A 6,620-nucleotide genomic window follows, 5' to 3' on the forward strand; every position below is an offset into this window, starting at 1 on the left:
GCCACCTATTTTGGACCATTTGATTTTGTTAATGATACCTAATTCCATCACTGTCCCAGTTTTGACTTTAAGATATATTTTTTTTATAACATGTTATGATGTAAGATAAAGGATTAATTATATTTAGACATTGTAATGTAAACTAGAGCCTTCGAAAAAAGTCCCCATGGTGCTCGGCTTGGCTTGTTTAGAGTCCGACTCGAGCTCATTTAGTTCTAAATGAGTCAAACTCAACTGATCTTTTAGGTTGAAAACCATACTTGAGCTGAGCCGAGCTAGCTTGGTCTGGCTCAACTCAATTAGGCTCGATACAATATATATATAGATATAGTAATTCAAGTTCGATGCATTATAATATATTCACACAGAGTAATTAGTCCTTTTGTGTTAATCATTTATTATTTGTATTACTGTATGTGCTAATTCTATAATTTAGGATTTATATGTTTTAATTATTTAGCTTTCAAAACTTATTTTATTATGTGTATCAGGCTCAGTCCAGTAAGCCCTGTTATACCTATTGAGCTATCGAGCCGCATCGCCCTGAAGATGAGCAAGCTTTTCGAGCTCGAGCTAAGACCCCCTATATTTTTATAACTTTTTGACCCTCAACTATCTAATATCTCTTTTCTAAAAAAGAAAAATCTAATATCTCATGCCCTCATTATCGTATTAATAAAAAAAATATGATAATCTTACCCTCAACTCTTTTTTCATTCTTTGATCTAAAGTAAGCTTAAAATGGTCTCTAGAGAGCCCAAATTTAAGCACATGACAATTATGTGACAATTTCTAACAAAAAATCTAGTGGATAACTAATAGACTAGTCATTTCGAAGATTTATATAATTAAGGAGGGCAAAATGAGTAATAGTTATATAGGTGTCATTATGCCGGGCGTCTAGATTTCATTGTCCCTAAATAACAATATTTCATTATGAAAAGGTGATCTTATATATCTGTATGATAATTTTGAACTAGATAGTAGGGTCAGTTCTTTGCTAATAATTATGTTTGACAACTGAGGCCACCTTCTGGAGCCAAAATATATGTCAACTTCAAACATATCATACTCAATGCAACTCATTTTCATGAGAAAAATATGTTTCAATTTTACATACATGTGAGGGTTCCAACTTTTAGCCTTTTCGTTGGAGAGGTAGGACCACATTACTTGTTCTAATGTTTGGATCTAAAAGTTAGTTGTATTACAATTTTGACCTAATAAATAATTATCATACTAACATGGAACACGAGTTATATAATATTACACTCTTTGATCCCACTTTCCTTGGTCGCTATACTCTCCTTAGAGAAGTAACAGCCTTCGATGGATAAGAAGGATGGACCTTAACACCGCTCTAGAGGTTGATTTGATTAGAGCTCTCTATAATCAACTCTATGTCGATGACTACCCTTAGCGTCTTGTTTTGGAGACTCTTTATCAACAGATTCTGCTTCATTGCCTCTCTCAAATCTCTCCTACTTAATGGCTATCCGGGTCGGATCAAGTGGGCCAATAGCCTTTAGAAGACCTCAATTGCTCTCCAAAGTGAATACCCTAAATAAAGACCATATTAGGAACCTCTTCACTAGGAAATGCTTCTTTGCCCCCCTTCCCATACTCGCTTTATGAGGAAGCATTGGAATCTGTCAACTCCTTTTTCTTAATTGTGACTTCCTTTATCTCCTCTGGAACTCATTCCCTCAACCTTTGGTCACCTTGGAGGTGAGACTCTATTCATCGGTTCTTTTGCCGAGCCACAAACCACTTTCTTGGCTTCTTTATGGTGGGCTATGTGGAAAGAAAAAAATCGTAGGATTTTTCGAAAGGGGAGGCTTTGGTCTCCACGGGATTTTGAGCCCTCTTGAATATCTAGAAACAGTGGAGGTCCTCATTTTCTTTGCTCTTCGGTATTCTTCGATGAATTTTATGCTTTTATTAGAGTTTTTGACTAAAATAGACCAATTTTTAAAAAAATATTTTATCAAAATTGACTACTCTAAAACTTTTTTACCAAATGAGGTCTAATTAACTGATCAGTGTTTTTAAAAACGCTGAACTGATCAGTCTGATAATTTTTTTCTAAACTACTGAAAGACTAAATTAAAAGGATTTATATACATAAAGCATTGATTGACTCAGTATTTTAGGACCAGACAAAACGCTGAACTAAATAGCATTTTTAGTCCAACGTTTTTATTAAAGCTATAATGAATTAGATCCTAAATAAGTTTTAAAGTAGTCCATTCTGATGGCTAGTTTGCTTTCTCCTTTTCATTCTTTATTGTCCTCTTCTTATTTATTCTTTGAATGAAGTTAACTCTATCTGGCCCACTTTTCTCAAAAATAGGAACACGTGGTATATTTATTATCCACCTCGGACTCCAATATAAATTGCGTGTGTGTATATATATATATATATATATCATGTGCTAAGAATCTTAGAGCTATAATTTATATAATGTAAAAAAAAGTTATAATTTTAGTTCGGCCCCTCCCTTTTACTTTATTTTTATTTTGATCCTTACTTTTCTTTTTCGCTTTTTTGCCGGGTCTAACTTAGACTTCAAGTTAAACTAGCCCACAATACTCAAATTACTAGTACATCCTTAGATATTCATATCCATACCGGTTAGAAAGCCGGATTTTTTTACTTAGGTAAAAAATTCTACTCTCAAAATCTCTTCTTCTTCTTTTTCTTCAAACCCAATAGAAGCGGCAATCATCCCAGAACCCTATTTTTTGTTTTTGTTTTTAGAAACCTAGAACACTATGGATGAGATAGAAATCAAGGGAAAAAAAACTTTAGTAGAATACTAATGTAGAACCTATTTCAAAACAGAAATTTCATTCTTACAAGGCGGAGAAATGGTCTTCTTCTTTTTTGCCCTAAAAAGAGAAAATGGTAGAGCTGACCTTGCTATAAGTGAAAAATTAGACAAACTACCATATTAGTAAACTATTATGGGCATTTGAAGTATTTTAAAAATAAAATATAACATTCTATCATGTTCCGTCAGATTAAAGCTAACCTGAGGGCTTTTTTAAAGACTTATAATAAAAAGAATTGGTCAATCTAGACAGGTAAAACAAAGGAGTCAGAAATAAGTAGGAAATGAAATAATTTTTTTTTTTAAAAAAATAATTGTTATTTCCATAGAAATATAGTCGAGTTTAAAGATGATATAGAGTTTGGTTGTATTATAATTTTTTCAAGGCCGACAGAATTAGCGCTAATGACACAATATTATTTTTGATAGAAAATTTAACACTTGTAATTTGGTCTAAACCATAGAGAGATTAAGTGTGAACTAAGTCAAATTAGATGAGATAAACTATAATTTGCCTTTTTTTTATTTACAGAAATGTATGTGAATTTTTAAACTATTAACTCTATTGAAAATCTTGAGAAAAAAAATAATCATTGGAAAGGCTTTTAATTACCTCTCTCTAAATAGTTTGGAAAGTCAGGGTATTTGTCCAATGAGTTCAAAAAAACATGCCTAGTTTATATAAGGAACAAAAAAAATTTAAATCTATGAAAATAGGCGAAAAAAAATTGGTGTCATGACAATGTAAAAAAAGAAAAGTGAGCTTAGTGTCATATTTAATATTTAAGAAATGTTAATATACTATATAAGTGTCAAACTTCTTATAGACTTTGGGACCAAAATTGGTACCTATTTTACAAGTAAAGAGTACTATATAAATTAACTCACACACGTGCACCACCCGGCTTGACTCAATTCGGTTTGCACACATGGGTCAAGTCCAAATTTCTTTTTTTGTCTGATATAAGTTCGGATCTGGTTTGGTTTGTCCAATCCCTTCATCGTGCCTATTTACTACTATAAATAGTTTGTCAGTCTGTATTTGTTAATCATAAATTTATTCATTCCATTTAAACATTGAGTCTTTTGTTTGTATTTGAAGAGAGAGTTCTGCACAGTTTATGTTTGACATAGTATTCGAATAACGGCTTTCTTTTCTAATGTAAGATAATCATTATATCCTAGAATATCGACGTTCACTATTCTAAAAGCAATCGGTAGAGTTTGCCCTAAGTAAATAGTGTCCAACGCTAGACTTGACTATACAAAATTTGACATTATATAATCTATTAAATTCATTTCATTTATTAGATCATATTGATTGTGACTTATAGAATCAAATTGTTATTGCCAACAACCCAAATGCCCTATTCTTTGTACGAACTAAATAATAAGATCAAGTCCTATCAAATTAAAACAATACTTTTCCTAAATGAGATTTTTTAATGGACGCCAGCGCATTATAAAGACATATCAAGATGGAAGGCAAACATAATGGAAGATATTAGCACATCAATCACTAACTTTCACCTCTTTAAAGAAGTATAGCTAGCCGGAGATCTAGCAAGGAGAGAGAGAGAGAGAGTTAGAGATCTGCCACCAATAACAATCTCACATAGGGCTTTTTCATATTGTGAGATGGGATATAAGTTGGAGTCGGTATTCTAACTTGAGTTAGGTTAATGGATTGGGTTGGATTAAATATAGGTTGAACAAGTATAATTTAGTTGAGAGTATTTTTTATACTATAGTTAACTTATATATTTAGTTAAGTTTAGTTAACAGATTTAACAGTAGAATATTTTTTTTATATATTTACTAAAATATAATGCTCGATTCATAAATAGTAAATATACCGCGCGTAGATCTTAATTCAAGGCTTAATGTCCATGAGTGGTGGTCCAAGAACTCCATGTTGGATTCAGTCGCGAGTGCTAAATCCAAAAACGAGACAGTAACGTTTTGGCTTTATAGTTTAATCAATCATCACTCATAACATAGTAAATCTAACAGTAAATAAATAGAATCTTTTTTTTTTAAAACAAAGATAAATTAATAATTACCTCCATATGTCGAAAAATTAAACTTCCAAGTAAATCATAGAGGGGCAATCACAGTTTCTTCCGCTAGTGAAACAGACTATAATTACCGCCTTAGAGGCTCGCTTCTTCTGAGTTCTTATTTATACTTAGCGCAATCCAAGACTAAAATGAAACTACTCTTGTAACCACACTAAGATAATTTTGTAACTTATTTTTTTATAATCTAGAGGGAGGAACTGGAGTTTTTGATTATTTTAAGTCTGCCTAATTGTTTTTACACATCTAATTTATTTCGAAACTTAGATATGAGATTATGTATATTTTTAAATATAAGTAACTTCTAAATATACAACAATAATTTTAAATTTTTCTAACAATCAGTAGAGATTTTATATTTGAAAGTCACTTACCAGCTGGGTCAAAAACTTATATTTAGAAATCAATGACCGGATCAACAGTTTCCAAACACACATAATCTCATATTCAAGTAATGAAGTGCATCGAACACGTAAGATAAATATTTGGCAACGATTAGTTTGTCCGACAACTCAAACTCAGAGGAGATCGCCATACAAGGTTGCAAAGTTATAACTAATTGTTCGCAAAAAGCGCATATACTTTGCAAATATTTCTATATAATATGTCAATTTTGTGGGATTTAAAATTTTTAGATAAGTCAATAGATCAGCAATTTTTAAATAATTCTAGTTTTATGTTTAATTTTTAAAATAAATTAAACGTGTAAAAAAGATTACAAGTCGACTTAACATAGTAGAAAGAACTTACTACTTTTTTACCACTCTCCACTATTCACCGAGATCTAGACTGTGGAACTGGACCCCGACAGCTAAGATCGTGTCCTCCTGCCAGCGCATCAGAGCAACTAAATACGTCAGGTACACTTGGCAGTCCCTCATCTAAATAATTTTTATTTTTATTTTTATTTTGTTGTAATACTTAAATAATAGCTTAGCTTATTACTGTATACTATACTATTTTCTCTCATCTTATTCCATTCCACTTTTAAAATTAATTTAATAAATACTCATAATTACTATATTACCTCTAGATTAGATATTATAAAGAACAAGTTTGCACCGCCTTATTCTGCCAAGCATTCAATGAGTACGCATTATTACTCATTGCCACACACTGTCTACTCATTGTATAGTTATATGTTTGTATTATCATGCATTATATGACTATATATTTATAGTAGAACGTATTATATGTCTATGTGTCTGTCGATCACGTATTACATGACTATATATCCGCACATTTATATATTATATAGCTATATATTCGCACTATCATGCATTGCATGTATATATTTTCGCACTGTCATATATTTGTATGTCTACATTTATCTTAATACGGATATTTAGAGTATCTAAGTTTGTATTTGTAATAAAAAATATTATAATTTTATATAAATATATATTATTAGTACTGCTATACATCCAATCAATGGTATTCTTTTCGTTCGGTATAAAACATCACTGATTCTACGTACAAATTCATTATTTTTTAATATTTTTATTATCAATTTTATGTCACATAAGATATAATTTAATACCAGTATTGAACTAAACATTAATTAGCTCTCTTCTTATGATTAAAAGTTATGAAAAATTTAACTAAATATCAAAATTCAATGATCAAGGGTAGAAATGTAATTTACTCTTTAAACATGGCTAGATTAAGCCCACATATGCAAATATATCTTAACAAATAGCTTAATACA

Source organism: Typha angustifolia, chromosome 11, assembly GCF_048772165.1.
Source record: "Typha angustifolia cultivar Huaian chromosome 11, ASM4877216v1, whole genome shotgun sequence".
NCBI classification, from domain to species: domain Eukaryota; kingdom Viridiplantae; phylum Streptophyta; class Magnoliopsida; order Poales; family Typhaceae; genus Typha; species Typha angustifolia.